The sequence below is a fragment of the Phascolarctos cinereus genome, unplaced genomic scaffold (genome assembly GCF_003287225.1).
Source record: "Phascolarctos cinereus isolate Bilbo 61053 unplaced genomic scaffold, phaCin_HiC Scaffold_3;HRSCAF=262, whole genome shotgun sequence".
In the NCBI taxonomy this organism is placed as follows: domain Eukaryota; kingdom Metazoa; phylum Chordata; class Mammalia; order Diprotodontia; family Phascolarctidae; genus Phascolarctos; species Phascolarctos cinereus.
The window spans coordinates 82,074,113-82,092,260 of record NW_027555736.1 but is presented as its reverse complement, the minus strand read 5'-3'; positions in this window follow the sequence as shown (position 1 = coordinate 82,092,260).

Sequence of the window (18,148 nt, the reverse complement as noted above, 5' to 3'; positions counted from 1 at the left end):
GACAGTAGCTACCCTCAAAAAAGCTTACATTCTAATGATGCTGTCCAGTCATTTCAGTCCTGTCCGACTCTTCGTGACTCTATTTGGAGTTTTCTTGGCAAAGATACTAGAGTGATTTGCCATTTCCTTCTCCAGCTCATTTTATAGATGAGGAACTGAGGCAAACAGGGCTAGGTGACTTGCCCATAGTCACAAATAGTAAGCAATCTGAGACTGGATTTAAACTCATGAAAATGTCTTCCTGATTCCCAGCCTAGGGCTGTATCCACTATGCCATCTACCTGCCCTACATTCTAATGGGGTGGAGGGAACAATATATAAAGGGGATATGGAAAGGGAGGCATTCCAGTGGGGGGGACAAGGCAGCTGGTGAGCAATTGAGAAAATCTCAAGAGTGTAGTTTTGAGTGAAGTAAGACTTGACTCTGGCACCTCTTGAAATAGCGGTACATACAGACAGATTACTAATCCAGAGAATTGGGTTTTAGGGCAGAGGTTCTTCCAGGATGGAAAGCTTTCTCTAGGTTGGTGAAGAGGAGTTGATGAAAAAGAAGTCTGTTTTTAGCGTAAGTGATTGGATCTGTCCCCTTCTCAACTGAGGCACTGCCAAATGCTAACATTACAGGACTCTCTTCTCCCTGCCAGACTGTGGAGTCTGGAGTGATGATCTAGATTCATTAGACCTTCAGGACAGCTTCAATCTGCTACCACAATGGTACTGTTATTTCAGCTCAATCTGATTGTACATTCCTTGAGACCAGGAACTTTGTTTCCCCTTGTTTTGAATCACCATGAAAGACACAAAACAGGTGATCAGGGACACTTGTTGATTGATGAAATATAACACACCTCCCCACCAAAAAACCCCAAACCTTTGCCCAGAAAGGGCAGCCTTATCCCTGTTTTCTATGAAATAGCTTGCTGTGTGTGGCACTGCTGATTCTCAGCACCCTCCATCTAGGCTGGCATGCTTTAGTGTGTTCTGAAAGCTCTTCCATTTGCTACTCTGTCTGTAGTCACCCAGCCTCAGCTCATTAGAAAATAGCAGACTCCTATTAGGAGAGTCTGTAAGCCTGAATTTTACTCCAATGGAAGAAATGTGTTTTCTTTTTCTGATAACCACTGAGCATGCTTCATATTTCATCATACTGTTCATCCTATCCATGTTGCCATCTACATTACCACTACATATATACCCATCTCTATCCCTTACCCGTCAAGTAATCAATCAATATTACCACCCTACTCTACTACCGTTGTTCTTCGAAAGGGCACATCAATTGACAGACCACATGTCCTGTGGAAGAACTCACCATCTGTGTGACTCCCCAAACACTCCTTGTTTACTACTCCTGTAAATGTGTTGTTTTCCCCTATTCCAATGTAAATTCCATTGGCATGCAATAGAGCACGGACACACCTGGTTCTACGCATGCTTATAATAAATTCCTTTGTGGAGGGCCTATTGCACTTTAGTATTTGTATCACCAGTATTTAGCATAGTGCCTAGCACACAGTAAGTTCTCAATAGAGGTTTTTTTTCATTCATTCATCAAACATCAAACAGTGGAACTGAGTATTCTTTGTGTTTTTCAGCCCTTGTGTGATTGCAAAGATGTGATCTTGCTATGGAAGATCATTTTTTAAAAACATGCCTGTTCTTTTCATACATTTTCATGAAGGATACACTTCATACAAGCATAAGCCATTTTCATTTTTAAAAATCACAAAGACGACAAAGTAGACGTATGGGCCAATAATTATTGATGCCTTTGTAATCACTCTTTTTTTCTGATATTAAGAGCATCCTTGATTTTTTTCAGTAGTTCAATATCTTCCCCCTTTTCAAATGTCCTGAGATTTGATCCTTCATCACCATCAAAATTGTTTTATCTCTAGCACAGATTTCTTCTGTGTATACTTTGTCTTATTCAGCTGTTATCTCCCTCTTTTTCTTCTTTCGTTCTGATTTTACTGCCTCATATAGCACATCGGGGGTTGAGGTGTTGAGTCCAAATGTGATGTTTTCCTTGGTGCTGATGAAGAAAATAGTTTGTTAAGAAATGCCAACAGATCTGCTCCTTTTTCATCTGTTTGTTGTCCTTCCATTTTCATCTCTAAATGTTCTTGCAATGATCTGTATTAATTCAGTCTTATGCCTGACTTCCTCCCAGAACATTCTACTCTCCTCTGACTGTTTTATTAGCAATATTGATCATAATTTTCAATCGTTCTTTTCCATAATGTTTTTCAAATAAGCTTACATTCCAATCTGGTGTATCTCTTGGCTGCTTTGAGACTCTGCACCTGATAAGGAGATTCAGAAGTGGCCAGTTGAGAAAGTCTCTAAGCTCTTTTGACCTGTCTAGGATATTTATGTTGTATCTTTTTAGCTTCCATAGGCAATGGCTTTAATCCCTGTTGATGTTATTTCCTTGATCCATTTTCCAGTTTTTGGCATCAATAACTTTCTTGGATAGGTCCGATTGGAGCTGTTTTAAATGTGGGCCAAATCTCCTCCTTATCATTTGCCTTTCTTTTAAGTTAGTATTAACTTTTTCTTTTTTTGCCTTTTGACAAGCAAATATTTAATCTCATTCAACATGAAGAGCTGATTTGGAAGTGAGTCCCATATTAATTGTGATGCATTTCCTTTCAGATAATTTATCATCAATTACTTTTTTATGTTATCCATAGCATCAGAGATTTAGATCTGGAACAGACCTTGGAGCAGCTCCTGCATTTTACAAATAAGGAAACTGAGGCAAAGGAGGTTAAGTGAATTGATGAGGGTCATGTAGCTAATAAGTATCTGAGGTAGAATTTGAACCTAGGCTTCCCTGATGCCAAGTTTAATACCCTATTCACTAGGCTAATTCTCAAATAAAGTATTAATGATATATAGACAAGAGATTGGTATAATCTACAAGCCTTTTGGCTTTTTCATTATTAGCTCTAAACCATACATATTTTAATAGCTATTGATGCCTTTCTCTATATATTTTTAAAAATATCCCTGTATTCTGAATCTGTAGTGTATCACCTCAGAGATATATTCGTTGAATCATTCCAACACACACACACACACACACACACACACACACACACACACACACACACATTAACCCCAATCACTCTGCTAGATTGAAAAGACTAGACTATTATTTATGGTGACTCACTGAGTTCTTCACTGAGTTCTTTTTGGAATTTCTCTACGTTTTCATCTCCTACAATAGATAATAGCATAAAAACTGCAATTACCTTCATGGTAGTTTTGTTTGTTTGTTTGCTTAAGCTCATAATGAGCTCTGCAAAGTGAGATAAACAAGAATCCCATAAAATGATGTATTTTGTTATTTTTAGGTGAGTTATTAAATGTTAATAACTTTATTCCCTTCTCCAAGGATAAATTGAGAATCATACTTCTATTTAGCTGCAAATTCCTTCTACCTGAGGGTAAGATCCCTGAGGGGCCATGTAATGACTTGGAAAACCCATATGTTACCATTATATACCTTCTATTATATTTTTTATTTATTTTGTTAAGTATTTCTCACATTTATTTTAATCTGGTTCTAGATGCAGTTAGTACTGTTTCTGGCTGCAGTAATGCTAGTGACAAGGAGAAATTTGACACCTCTGTTCCACACAAAATTGTGTGTATTCAACCTTTATTTGCCCATTTCAGATTAAGAGTGAGCCCACTCCACCCATGTTTTTACATTTTTTGTTTAATGCTTCCCAATTATGAGAAATAGCAAGTTCTGTTCTCTTCTTCCTTTTTTCTACACAAGTGTTTTCCTTTTACCCTTCCTTCTCTTCCCCTTCTTCAAACCCTCAGAAGGAAATCAATCCATCCTCAGGTCATTTATCTTTCTTATTTAATTCCTTCAATACCCTTTGGAGACATTAAGGTTCTGAAAGGGCCCTTGTTCCCTCACCCCCTATTAGAATGTTAGTACTGCATAGTCACATAGCTACTTCTTTTTAAAAATAGTGCAACTTATTTTTTGTTATATTTTAAGTTCTGAACTATCACTGTCCCTCCCTCCCACCTCACGTTAGAGAAGACTACTACTTGGCACAGATTATATCTACATCTATCTATCTATCTATCTATCTATCTATCTACCTATCTAAAACCATACCATGCATACTTCTCTAGAAGTGGATAGCATCTCCCTTCATTGGTCATTTGGAGTTGATTGGAGTATTTATAATACTCAGAATAGCTTAGTCATTCACAGTTATTCTCTGAATAATATTGCCGTTACTGTATATAACATTCTCTTGGTTCTGCTCCCTTCACTCTTCATTATTTCATGGAAGTCTTTCCATATTTTTTCTAACATCAACCTGTTCATCATTTCTTATAGCACAGTAGTATTCCATTACAGTGATTTACCATAACCTGTTTAGCCATTCCTCGATTGATGGGTATCCCCTCAGTTTCTAGTCCTTTGCCACGACAAAGAGAGATTCTAAAAATATTTTAGAACATAAGGTTCTTTTCCATTTTCCCTTATCCCCTTGGGAAACAGACTTAATGGTGGTATTGTTGAGTCAGAAGGTATACACAGTTTTATAACTCTTTGGCCATGATTCCAAATTACTCTCCAAAATGATTGGCTCACTTCACAAGTTCCACTAACAGCTATGTATTAGTGTCCCACTTTTTCCATATCCCTTCCTACATTTATCATTTCTCCCTTCTAGCATTGTAGCCAATCTGATAGGTGTGAAATGATATCTCAAAGTTATTTTAATTTGTATTTCTCTATTCAATAATGATTTAGAGTATATTTTCATATGATTTTATATAGTCTGTATTTCTTCATCCAAAAACTGTGTTCCTATCCTTTGACCACATATGGATACTTCCAATTGCCAAATAAACCTACCTTTCTAGGTTTCTCTGGACTCTTTTATTACTATTTTAAAGTTCTCACTGACCTCTGATCTCTTAATTAAAAATTCCTAAAAGTTCTTTATTCCATTAAAGGTCCATTCCCTCACCCATTACCTTACCCCATATGATTATGCTCAGTTTTGTAGGGTGAGTCATTCTTTGTTGTAAGCCTATGTCTTTTGCCTTACAGAAAGTTGTAGTCAAAGATCTCCCCTCATTTAGAGTGGAAGCTGCCAGTGCCTCGGTACCTGAACCAATTCTTTTTGAATGATTGCAGTATTTTTTTCTTCAACACAGGAGCTTAGATTTTGGTTGCAGCATTCCTGGGACTTTCTTTCAGGTGGTGATTGCTAGGTTCTTGCTTTAGTTTGTTCCCTTGTTCTAATAAATCTGACCAATTTCCCTTTGTGGTTTCTTGAAGTATAGTGTTCAGGATTTTTTTTAATCATGCTTTTCAATGAGTCAGTAAACAAACATTTATTAAGTGTTTACTATATGGCAGGCACTGTCATAAGTTCTGGGGATACAAAGAAAGGGAAAAAAAATACTGTCTCTGCCCTCAGAGAACTCATATTTTCATGGGACAGTCAACAAGCAAACAACTACATGCATACAAAATTTATGTAAGGTAAATTGGAGGTAATATCAGAGGGAAGGAATTAGCAGTTCTGGGTTGGGGAAGGAAAGGACAGGGAACAACAAAGATCTCATGCCTCAAGTTGAATTTGAGCTGAACCATGAAGGAAACTGAGGGATCCAGAAGGCAGATGTCAACAGAGAGAGAACAATCTAGGTATGGGAGATAGCCAGTGAAAAAGCACAAATGGAATGTCTATGTTGCTGGATCATAGAGTATGTAGAGTAGAAAATAAAGTGTAAGAAGACTAGAAAGGTAGGGAGGGATCAGGTTATGAAGGACTTTAAAAAACAAACAGAATTTCTGTATTTGATCTTTGAGATAATAGGGAATATTATGATTCTTAAATGATTTATTCCTGACATCTTTCAGGTCAGTTTTTTAAAAATGTCAGATATCATACATTTCCTCCTATCTTTTCAGTCTTATGGTTTTGTTCCATTATTTCTTGCTGTGTCATGGAGTCATAAATTTCTATTTGGTCTATTCTAGTTTTCAGAGAGTCTGTTTCTTGGGTAAGAATACTACTTTCTATTTTAAGCTATTTTCCTTCTGATTCTTTACCTTTTTTTCTTTTGCTTTATTTCTTCTAGGTATTCAAGTAGTCCTTGGGAAAACTCAATTTTTTTCTTTGAGTTTTTGCTTGCATTTATTACAGTTGCTCCTTTTTGGGGTAAGGGATCTTTATACGTATAATAATTTTTATATCACTTCATGCTTTCTTTGATTCAATAAACATTTATTAAGTGCCCACTGTGTGCCAGGCACCATGCTAAGTGCAGATTCACTCATTTCTCTTGAACAGAGCTGTTGTTCAAGGGCTAGGCTCTACTCCTATTGTGATTTTGCATAGGGTAGTAACCCTGCTTTGTCTTACTCCAGATCTTCTGAGTTCCCTGTCCTTACCACCACTTTCCAGAGTTAAATTTCCTTGGATTCTTGAGGTTGAGAATGATGGAACTTCAGTACCCTTTTGGACAACTCAGGACAAAGTGGTAGGGACCTCAGAATCCCTGAGCCTTGTGTTTTCCCCTTCTGACTACTACCTTGAAAGATGGCTGTTAGTACTGCTTGTCACTTCCAAGGTCTCCACCCTGAGACTTTCTAACTACTCTGGGGCTTTCTGACTACTTCGAAGTTTTGTTGGGGAAGCTGCCACTGTTGTTGCCTCTGGACACAGCATCTTGCAAGTTGCCTATATCCCTGGGCTTTTTCTGTCTGTTCATGCTGGGAGGCCACCTTCCACTGATGTTGGCTTTGCTGGTAAGCCCCCTTTCCTATTGCCTGTGGGCTTCTGATTGACGTTTTATGCAGTTCTGTTGTAGAAGCAGTAATTTACTGTAGTTTCTCATTGGATTCCTTAAAAAAAATCACATTTAATTTTAATTTTTTTCTCACATTTAAAAAATTTTTAACTTTTGTTTTTTAAAAATTTGAGTTCCAAATTCTCTCCCTTATTTCCTCCTTCCCCTCGCTGCTCCTTGAGAAGGCAAGCAATCTGATATAGACTGAACATGTGCAGTCACATAAAACATTTCCATATTAGCCATGTTGCAGAAGAAAACACAGACTAAAAAACCGAAGAATAACAATGTAAAAAAAAGTATGTTTCAGTCTGTATTCCGATTCCATCAGTTCTTTCTCTGGAGGTGGATAGCATTTTTCATTGTAAGTCCTTTGGAATTGTCTTGGATCATTGTATTGCTGATAATAATGTCTTTCACAGTTGATCATCGTACAATATTGCTATTACTGTGTACGATGTTCTTCTGATTCTGCTTATTTCACTTTGCATCAGTTCATGTAAGTCTTCCCAGATTTTTCTGAAAGCATCCTAGTCATCATTTCTTATAACACAATAATATTCCATCATAATCATATACCCTAATTTATTCAGCCTTTCTTCAATTTATGAATATCCCCTTGATTGCCAGTTCTTTGCCACCGCAAAAAGAGCTGCTATAAATATTTTTGTACATATAGGTCCTTTCCCTTTTTCTTTGATTTCTTTGGGATACAGACCTAGTAGTGATATTTCTGTGTCAAAAGGTATGTACTATTTTGTAGCCCTTTGGGCACAGTGACAAATTACTCTGCTCATTGGATTTCTTGACAATTATCTGGTCTGGTGTAAACTTGACACCAAAGTGTTTTATAAAGTAGGTTATGTGGGAACTAGGAGGTCTGTATCTTTTTCATGACAACTTCATTGTATGGAAGTCTGTGTTCTTTTAATGTTACTTGGCTATTTGCTTCTCTTTTGCCAGATTTACCTTCAGTTTAGTATTTTTATGTTTCAAATGACTTCTTTGGAAAAACTGGCTACCATGTATTCAATTTTTTAAAAACTCTAATCTGCTAAGCATTTCTGCTTTAAAAGCTACACATTCTGACCTTTGTTCCTTTCTATTATCTTCTCATATAGATTTCACTTCACTTTTGTATTATTCTGGAAATTCTTCTTGTTCCATGCCTTGTAGTAGTTGTTAAGAGAACATTATACTCACTTTGAGGGTTTAGTACCTTTTTTCTAGTTTTAGCATCTTCTCTGTTGATTTGTCTTTGGATGTTTTAAGTTTTTAATTGAATTTTCTTCTTGAAATCTTTGGCGTTTCAACTTCTTCTACCATAATTGCCTCCATCATTTCCTTTCTGAAGTTCTACCACTTTGATGCTGGGCACATCCTCATTGCTAGAATACAAAACTGCCTAAGGCTCCTTCCATGTTGAGAGATTCATCTTTCACAAGCTTCAGTCTCTGCCCTAAGTAGGTTCAGTGGGGATAAGACTAGTCCCAGCTGAGTTTTAGTTCCTTTCCATTCAGGCCAGGTACAGCCACTCACCCTTTCTCCTTGCAGCATTTTCGTCCCTGGATCTTATCCATCCCTTTTCTGAAATGAGCTGAATCAAGATTTGCTAATTTTTTCAGGATTGGAGGGGAGTCAAGAGGGTATTTCTAGGCTCAATCCCTATAGCTGAGCAAGACCCTATATAGAGGCCACTCAAGGCAGAAGACAGCTCAGTTCCCAACCCTCTTCCTTTGGTTCCTAGACATAATGTCCCTTGGACAGGGTGGAGTGACTAGACCAGAAACATGAAGGCTAGTGGTAGAGGGGTACTGAATGAGGATTAGCAGTGTTCAGTTTTAAATCACAGTTTTAAATCTTAGCAGGATTCTCTCCATCTTATCCTGTGGAATCCTTATCTTTGTTCATCAGCTGGTATATAATTCCTTTTTGGTATGATTTTTTAAAAAAAGAATTATTAGGGACCAGAGAAAATGTGTAGTCATCTTGCAAGTCATGTGACTGGGAAGGTTCAGGCTGTTGGTAATGGGCAAAATATAACCAAATGAAATTTAATAGAGATAAATGTCAAGTCTTATATTTGGGTCCAAAAATTTAACCTTACAACCACAGGATGGCAGAGCTTTGATAATTAGACAACAGTTCCAGTGAAAAAGATCTAAGGCTTTTAGTGAATTCTATGCTTAATATGAGCCAATACTGTGATATGAAAGACAGAAGAGTTCATTCAGTTTTAGGTTGCCTTAATGGAGATTTGGGTGCAGAGCAATGTAGTTGCTAATCTTGTGCTCTACCTTGATAAAAAAAAAAAAACATTGGAAGTACTGCATTTGGTTCTGGGGTTCACGTTTTATGAAGGGCATTAAAAAACTGAAGCAAATTCAGAGAAAGATGACTAAGAGGGTGACGGGACTTGAAACCATGCCTACCAAGTGTGAGTTGAAGAAACTGGGCATGTCCAGCCTCCAGAATTTTTTTTTTTTTAAAAAAGACTCAGAGTATGGCATGATTGCTATATTCAAAAATTTGAAGTGCTGTTCTGTGGAAAAGAAATTAGACTTAGTCTGCTTATCACAGAAGGCAGAAGTAAGAACAATGATATAAAATGCAGAGAAGCAGATTTTGGCTCAGTATCATGAGGGGAAAAAAAATCCAAGACTTTTTAACAATTAGAATTATCCCAAAGTACCAAGGGTTGCCTTAGAGGGTAGTGGATCCCTTATCACTGGTGGCTTTAATGAAAAGCTGGAAAAGATCTTATAAGGGGTGCTATAGAGGGAGTCATCAAGTACAGTTTGGAGAGGTCTATTTTCAACCTCAAGGATGCTGTATATGCTGACTCCTCCCTTATTTATCAGAATAGAATATATTCCTCGCTCTGAAGAAATAAAACAGATATAGCTAGGAATCATCCATTCCTTGCTCTAATAAAATACAATGTTAGAAGTAAGAAAGACTAGATCTGTACCACACATTTCTTGTTTTTCCCTGTCATCCATGGGCCAAAGCACTAATACTAGCCCCTCGCAAACTCATTGAGTTCATGTGTGGGTAGCATTTATTAGTAAATATATCCAATGTGAATGGAACTACAATCCCAGTGTGAAACTGGAGACATATAAAATTAAGCTGAATCTAATTCAGAGATTCCTAACCTTTTTTGTGTGATGGACCTCTTTGGCAGTTTGCTAAAGCCTATGGACCTCTTTCCAGAATAATGTTTGTTACCTCTTTCATAATTGAAAGAAATGCTAAATTTCTCTTAGAGATTAATGAAAATAAAGATGTATTTTTTTCTCTATTCAGGTTCATGGGCCCCTGAAGTCTGTGACCTCCTGGTCTTGATACTCAATAATTACCTTGCTATAGAAATCTAGGGAAACAATAGCACATAATTAGCAAGAAGCATCGAATTAGAACCAAAAAGGAAATAACAAAAACCATTAGAAACATTCTCAGTAACTCAGTCCCAAATGAGTCCAGTTCTACTCTCTTTTTCCTAAGTAAGGTCTCAGGATAAACCCAGTTCCTTCAGCCTTAAGGTAGATACACACAGGTTTCTACTAGTATGCCAAGAAAAACCACATGACATCTTGGCAGCTTTGAATACTCCCACATCATAACTTTTGGTCTGTAGTTCTCCAGTTTCTCTACACCGCTGTCAGACCTCAGCAATATCTGGGGCTTAGCTAAGATATCATTTCATAATTCATCCAGATACCTGCTTGTCTACTCAACTCTTGGCACCATTTTCTGGAAGGACTCAGGACCCTTTTCCAAGGATCTGCCTCCGGATTCCAAATCCCTAGTCTCCTTGGCATGATGATATTCTCTGATTACCATTTCAGCATCCTGTGGAAATTAGGATTTTTGTGCCCTATTTTCATTAGGCTTGATTCTCGGGGACTGAGACCACATGGGAAATATATTTCCTAACTCATAGGGTAACTAAGATCCAGATAGGGAAAATAACTTTCTCAGGGTGACCCTGTTAATTAATGGCAAAGGTGAGATAAGAACCCAAGTCTCCTGCCTTCTATATCATCGTTGCTTCCACTGTATGTAAGAACTCAAATCTCTTTGCTCCTGTAATCCACATGGCCTCTCCAATTTGACAGAAACTAAAGCCCTCATAATTAACCCTTTGACATTAGGAGTAGTGAGGTAAAGCGTAAAGAATCCTGGAATTGAAGTCAGTGGATCTAGGCACGTGTGACCTTGGGCAAGTCATTAGTCATCTCTGGGTCTCTAAAATAAGGATATTGAATTAGATGATCTCTAAGGTCCCTCCCAACCCTAAATCTGTAATGTTATCAATTTTCTGAACTGTAACATTAGATTAGAAAGTAATATTATAATAAGCTTAAGAATATCTATGATTTATAAGCAGATCTCCAAACTGGTAAAGTTTGTATATAAGCTATGCCAAACTTTTCAGTGTCACTGTAGTTGCTGTGTTTAAAGAAAAAAATGACGTGCTTGGAAGTTAAAATTGCAACTATACATACAATCTGCTTGCAATTTCATGTTCTTTCCAAATTGCCATGATGCGTATTTCTGGAAATCCTCGAATCTCAATATAGAAGCTTGTTTTTCCTTCTTTCAGTCCTCCTTAGCATTCTGACCTTGCTCTGAATGAAACTGTATCTTCTGAACAAAAGATAGTAAGAGCACAGTCCTATTCTGCTTGTCTTCTTAGGCCCATTCAGCTTTACAGTTTTATTTTTATCACATTGTATTTTAAGGAAGAGGGTGCTGTTTTCATTTCCTCATGTAAACATCCCCATCCTTTTGTCAGTTCATGGGACATACGTACTGAATAAGAATGCCTTTCTAATGCAAAGGGGAAAAAAAGCCAGGTTAAAAAATGAAAGGAAAATGCTGTTCAGTTGTTTCTGACTCTTCATGACCCCATTTGGGGTTTTCTTGGCAAAGAAATTTGAGTGGTTTGTCATTTCCTTCTCCAACTTATTTTACAGATGAGGAAACTGAGGCAAACAGGGTCAAGTGACTTTCATAGGGTCTGTCTGAGACCATATTTGAACTTGGGAAGATGAGTCTTCCTGACTCCATGCCTACTAGCATGCTATTCATTGCACCATGTAGCTGCCCCAGGGAAATAGCCAGTCATTTAGAACATGGAGCCAGGTTTTTGTGAGAACAAGGGCCTTGTCTCTCCATTGTTTCAGGGCAGGAGATAACCACAATGGTAATGGCTAGGTATTAGAGTTGGTGTGAGGAGAGTACTTGTGTTAAGGTATGTTCCCAAAGCATGGAGAGCATTCATTTGTCCTCAGGGCAATAGAAAGCTTTTCCAATATTACTCAGAATCATCTTACATTCTTTCCCATTAATCTATACCCAAATCAGATGAGACTGTTTACTGTCTCCCATGCATGTCCTGTGGCTTCTCATTTCTGTTCCTCTGTCTATATAAAGTTCCCTATGTTTTTAACACCCTCCACACATGCCCATTTCCACTTGTTCAAATTCTACCCAGCCTTTAATATCCAGCTTACATGTAGCCTCCTTCATGAAGAATGTCATCATCTCCAGATGTGAGGTTGTTTCTTTCCTTGAGCCTCACAAAACATTTTGCATTTCTTTTATGAACTTATTATTTTCTACTTTGTGTTTCAATTATATGTGTTGTGTCCTCCTTATTAGATTCTAAGGGCAAGGACCATCTTCCCCCACAGTCTGGTACATTGCCCTGTTCTTAACAGATGTTTCATAAATATTTGTAGAATTGAACAAAGCTTCACAGTAGTGTTTTTTTAATGAGCAAGAATAGTATCGACTTATAATCTCAAGTATCATCTGCTGTTCATTCATAGAAGCAACATGATGGACTTGGACTCAAGAAAATCGGGGTCAAATCTTGCTGCCAGTGATGAGGTGGCCTTGGGCAAGTTCTTTAATCTCTTTGCATTTCAGTTTCCTCATCTATAGAAAGGAAATAAGAATAACTATAGTATCTACCACACAGGCTTAGCACCACAGAATTGCCACTTTTGAATTGTGGTATTAGAGAAGACTTTTGAGAATCCCTTGGAAAGCAAGGAGATGAAATCAGTCAATACTTAAAGAAACTAATTCAGACTATTCACTGGGAGGTGAAATATTGAAGCTGAAGCTTAACTACTTTGGCCACATGATAAGAAGGCAAGACTCATTAGAAAAGACTCTGACGTTGGGAAAGACTGAGGGCAAAAGAAGAAGGAGACAGCAGAGGATGAGATAGATAATGTCACGGAAGCAATGAACGTGAGCTTGGATAGACTTTGGGAGGTAGTGGAGGATAGAAGGACATAGCATGCTATGGGCCAGGGGGTCACAAAGAGTTGGATACAATGGAGTGAGTGAATAACACCCACCACACAGGGTTATCATGAGACTACAATGAAGTAGTGCATAAAAAGTAATTTAAATCTTTAAGACACTGTGTGTTAGTTATTATTAATTTAATTAATAACCATTTATCAACCACTTTGCATGAGGAAGGTATCAACCGATCTTTAAGCAACAGCATCCTGTGTGACCTTGGACAAGTCATTTAACCCCATTGCCTAGCCAAAAAACCCCTCAAAAAACCCCCAATAACACCTTTTTGACTCTGTTCTAATTAGCAGGAAGACTTGAAGAATATTCTGACCACTGCAAATGTGTGAAGGTGGATTGACCACTGACCAACATACACCAAATTAGCATTCTAACCATTTCCAAAGGGAAAAGCAAAGCCCTTATAAACAAGTCCACATACATTTTTTGAAGAATGAAGACATCTGTAAAAGGTTCTATAACAGGGAATCCCAGCTACAACTATTAGCAATATGGGGATAACCTTCAAAAATACCATTTACCAAAGTTACAAGCAAAATATGGGGACTATAATCCAATATCTCTGGAAGAATTTAGATTATAATGGCTCCAAAACCAAGAGAACATGTACAGCAAGGCTCTCTTCGTTCTACCCAATACGTTCTCACGAAACAAAGCATTTTGTCTAGAACCCAGTGTTGTGACGAGCCAATTAAGTTAGAAAATAAAGTCCACAGAGAGTTCAAGGTCCTGGGACATTTATACTATATAGCCTCCAAGCAGGTAGGTCTTAATTTCTCCATGTTTTAGTAATGGCTTCATGAATTGTCACGAACCAAAAACAAACAACAACAAAACATTCAGATTCAGAATCTCAGAAACTCTGGAGAAGGCAGGACCTCAGAAAGAATCCAGTCCAACTCATATTTGAATAATAACTGCTATAGCATTCCCTTCCTTGGAAGACTTCCAGTGTTTGGGGAACTCAGTACCTCCAGAAGCAACCCTATTGGTCAACTTTTGGGTGATGAGCTTCTTTAAAGATAGTCGGATTGTTCCACAGACAATGGTTTTTCTGAAGAGCAGTACACAAGTCCTTTCCAGCTTTATGAGCTCATGCTCCCCTGGCATAGGATGGCATCTTTATGCCATGATGAGGTAATCAGATTAGAAGTATTAAAAGCACAGTTGGCAAGGGTCTGAGAAGGGAAAGTGCATGTCTATTTAGAAAACACTCATCCAAATTGTTGTACACCATGTCATTATATATTAGTTAAAAGGAAACAGGTCATGACAAAGTATCCTTTCAGATTAATGCATGCATATGTAGGTAATATTTATGAACATATGTTTATAGGAGTAATCCTCAATATATAGCTTCTTAGGGTATCATTGAACATTTTAGCTCTCTACTTCTTGGCTGTCTGCTCATCCTTCTTGTGGGTATTGCACTGGATACAAGAGAAGCAGAAAGTTCAGTCCTCAAGGAATTGACCATTTGAGAGAACCAGTAACTATTCTATCTACTAATACAATGTATTTTTTTAAAAGGGGGGAATTGAATTTAATCCAAATAACAGTTTAAATACCTGGTTCAATAGAATAACCGATTTTAGGGGACTTTGAAGACCATCTAGTTCAGCTCAATCACTTTACAGATGAAGAAACTGGGGCATAGAGATAGGACATTCACTAGGACTCGATCCCAGCTCTTTTAATTTCCAGGTCAGTGTTCTGTCCATTGAAATACTTTTTCCACTGCCTCCTTTTGCTAAACAGTTTTCACAGTCATTCATTCATTCACTCATACATACATGCATGCATGCATTCATTCATCTACTCACTTGTCAATATTTATTAAATTTCTATTGAGTGCAGTGAACTCTATGAGTTGTTAAGAAAGATACAAGGATAAATAAGACATTTCCCCTGGTTTCATGGAACTTGCTAGCAGAAAGATAAGGCATATGCAATAGTGAAGAATAGAATGTGATAAAGGAGGCACTGGGGCAGCTGGGAAGTGCAGTGGTTGTAGTGCTAGGTCTGAAGTCAGTAAGACTCATCTTCCTGAGTTAAAATCTGGCCTCAGATATTTACTAGATGTGTGACCCTGGACAAGTCACTTCACTCTGCTTGGCTGCAAAAGGAACTGGAGGGGAAGCTAGGTGGCACAGTGGATAGAGCTCTGGCCTTGGAGTCAGGAGGTCCTGAGTTCAAATCTGGCTTCAGACACTTGACACTTACTAGCTGTATGACCCTAGGCAAGTCACTTAACCCCTATTGCCTCACCAAAAAGCAAAAGCAAAAACAAAAACAATAAAATTAACTGGAAAGGAAAATGGGAAACTGCTCTAGTATCTTTGCCAAGAAAACCCCAAATGAGGTCATGAAGAGTGAGACATGACTGAAATAACTGAACAACAACAAAAGGGAGGCATTCATATTAAAAATATTTGGAAGCACAAATGGACATTACTTGCTTGGGAGACATCTGGTAGGATAGGAGATATTTGTTATCATGGAAGGCTTCACAGAAGAAGTGCCTTTTTATCTGGAAAGAGTGAGAATATAAGACTAGAAAGACAGGTTGTGACCAGATTATAGGAGACGTTGGATCCGAGACCAAGAAATTTTTATTTTATTCAGTGGACAGTAGGGAACCACTAAAAGTTTTTGAGCAGAAGAGTCAGATGTGGCCTGAGTTATAACATAATCTTTTGTGATATGAAGTGATATGATATGATGCTATGATATGAAGGATGGCTTGGAGAAGGGATGGATTAGAGATGGTGAGACATATCAGTTGACTATGCTAGGCTTGATCTATCAATCACATGGAAAAGGGGAGAAGAATTATGAAATATTATGGAAAAGGAAGCAATAAATAACCAACATTTGAATTTAGCTATTGCTCCCAGTCTCCCACAACTGGTTAATCCTTATACACAAGTTGTGTGCCTTGGCATTGTGTGACGACATCTATTATTGCAGCACAATATGTTTCGGAACTTCCCAAGGCAATTTTTCACTGAAGAAGCATATCAAAGTGATGCTGAGGGATGGGAAAGGAATAATGAAAAAGAAGGTGTGGGGAAGAGAGAGAGAGAGAGAGAGAGAGAGAGAGAGAGAGAGAGAGAGAGAGAGAGAGAGAGAGGAGAGAGATGGGGAGAAGGGAGGGAAGGAGGACACTATAGGATCAAATCATAACTTTAACAACTATTTAGTTGACAAAATTTCATTCAAAATTGAATCCATATTAGAGAGCTTTAATTAAACTTTGCTCCTTTCTTCTGACCTGAAGCCAGGTGGTTGCTTTCAGATAACAGGAAACTGACCCAGTCAGTTCTATGAAAGGGACAGTCATTCCCCAGGAGTTAGAAGACATGTCAAAAACATAATTAGCACTCTAACCAGTACTGAACAGAATCCCCTCCCCACCCCAGAAAAAAATAAAACTACAATGGTTGGCCTGTGAGAGGAATTCCAGCTATTAATATGAGAAATATAAATCATCTCACCAGCTGTATAACTCAAGCCTCAAGAGAAAGTCTTTTTTAACGTTGAGGAGCAGGCTAAAGTTTCACAGAAGCTATTTCTAAACACTTCCTCTGACTTCAGCACTATCTCTTCAAATCACAGGTGGGACCTCAAGAAAACAGTTCAAAGAGGCTGATTAAACAGTCACTGTCTCAGACAGGACTTCAAAACCTTAATTCTTTTTTATTTCCTCCCAAATATCGGGTGAGGACGTTCTGCCAAGAGAGGCAGTGGAGTTCAGATGCAGCAATGGGATGTGGTGGAAAGAACTCTAGTCTTGGAATTAGAAGACCTGTATTTGAATCTAGTTCTGCCCTTTGTTAGCTAATAAATCACGTCACCAATCTTGCCTGATTTTTTTTTTTGCATTGTAAAATGAAGATTATGATGTTTGCTCTATCTACCTCCCAGAGTTGCTTTGAAGAAAACACTTTGTAAAACCTTAAAGCACTTCATAAATGTAACCCTTGTTTGGATTGAGGATGGAGGAGCTTGATTTAATCTTGAAAATTGATCAACCAAGAGTTTCTCCTGGGAATGTCAGAATTTGACTGGTATCTAGGGCTCCATAACAAAAACAAAATAAAACAAAACAAAAACCCACTCTCAGTTCCCATAGAATTACTTCAACTACCACGACACCGAATAGAGGACAGATGTTATTTAAACTCGATAGCAAATGCAAAGGATTCACATCCAAGCCTATAAGCCATGCAAACCATTCGCTTTCCGTCTCTAGAGGGTCTCTGCCTCTCAGAGCATTATACCATCCTTCCAACTTATAATATTACTCTGCCTGGGGTAATGTTTCTAGGGGAAAGCATTCAGGGTTTCTAGAGGGTCAAGCAATCTTTCCTCAGACCTGCAGAGTCCACATGATTCATAGTGTGGAGGAAGGGAAAGGTCCATGCTTTCTCTCTTATAATGGTCCTGTGCCTCATTGTTCCTCAATTCTAATTCCTGAAGCCTCTGGCTTGTTTGATTCAGGTCTTTGGACTTGGGACCCAGGTCCCCCAGACTCTTCCATATTCCCTGTTTCTATCCAGTGCCAATTCCTCTTATATAGAGAACTATGTGCTTCCTTGGAGGGCTGTGTGGATATACCAGCCTCCCTCTTAAGTACAGTGTCTTTGTGGGTAGCCCTTCTCTTCTCTGTATTTCTCTCCAGGTCTCAAACCTTTTCTAGCTTCTTTCTAAAGGCTGCTCTAGGACTGTAGCTCAGATAACTGAACTAGTAATGTATCTGCATCAACACCAGAGAAAAAAGCCTCAATCACTAGGTCAATGAGAACTTTAGACCTCGTCTAGGGAATTTTAGTTTGTTCAGGAGACGGGAAGAAGGGGCTTATGGTACCCTTCTTGAGCTATGCTTAGACATACCCTATTGTATACAATATACAAACAAAATGTCTTGGGTCTCCGTGTGTGTGTGTGTGCG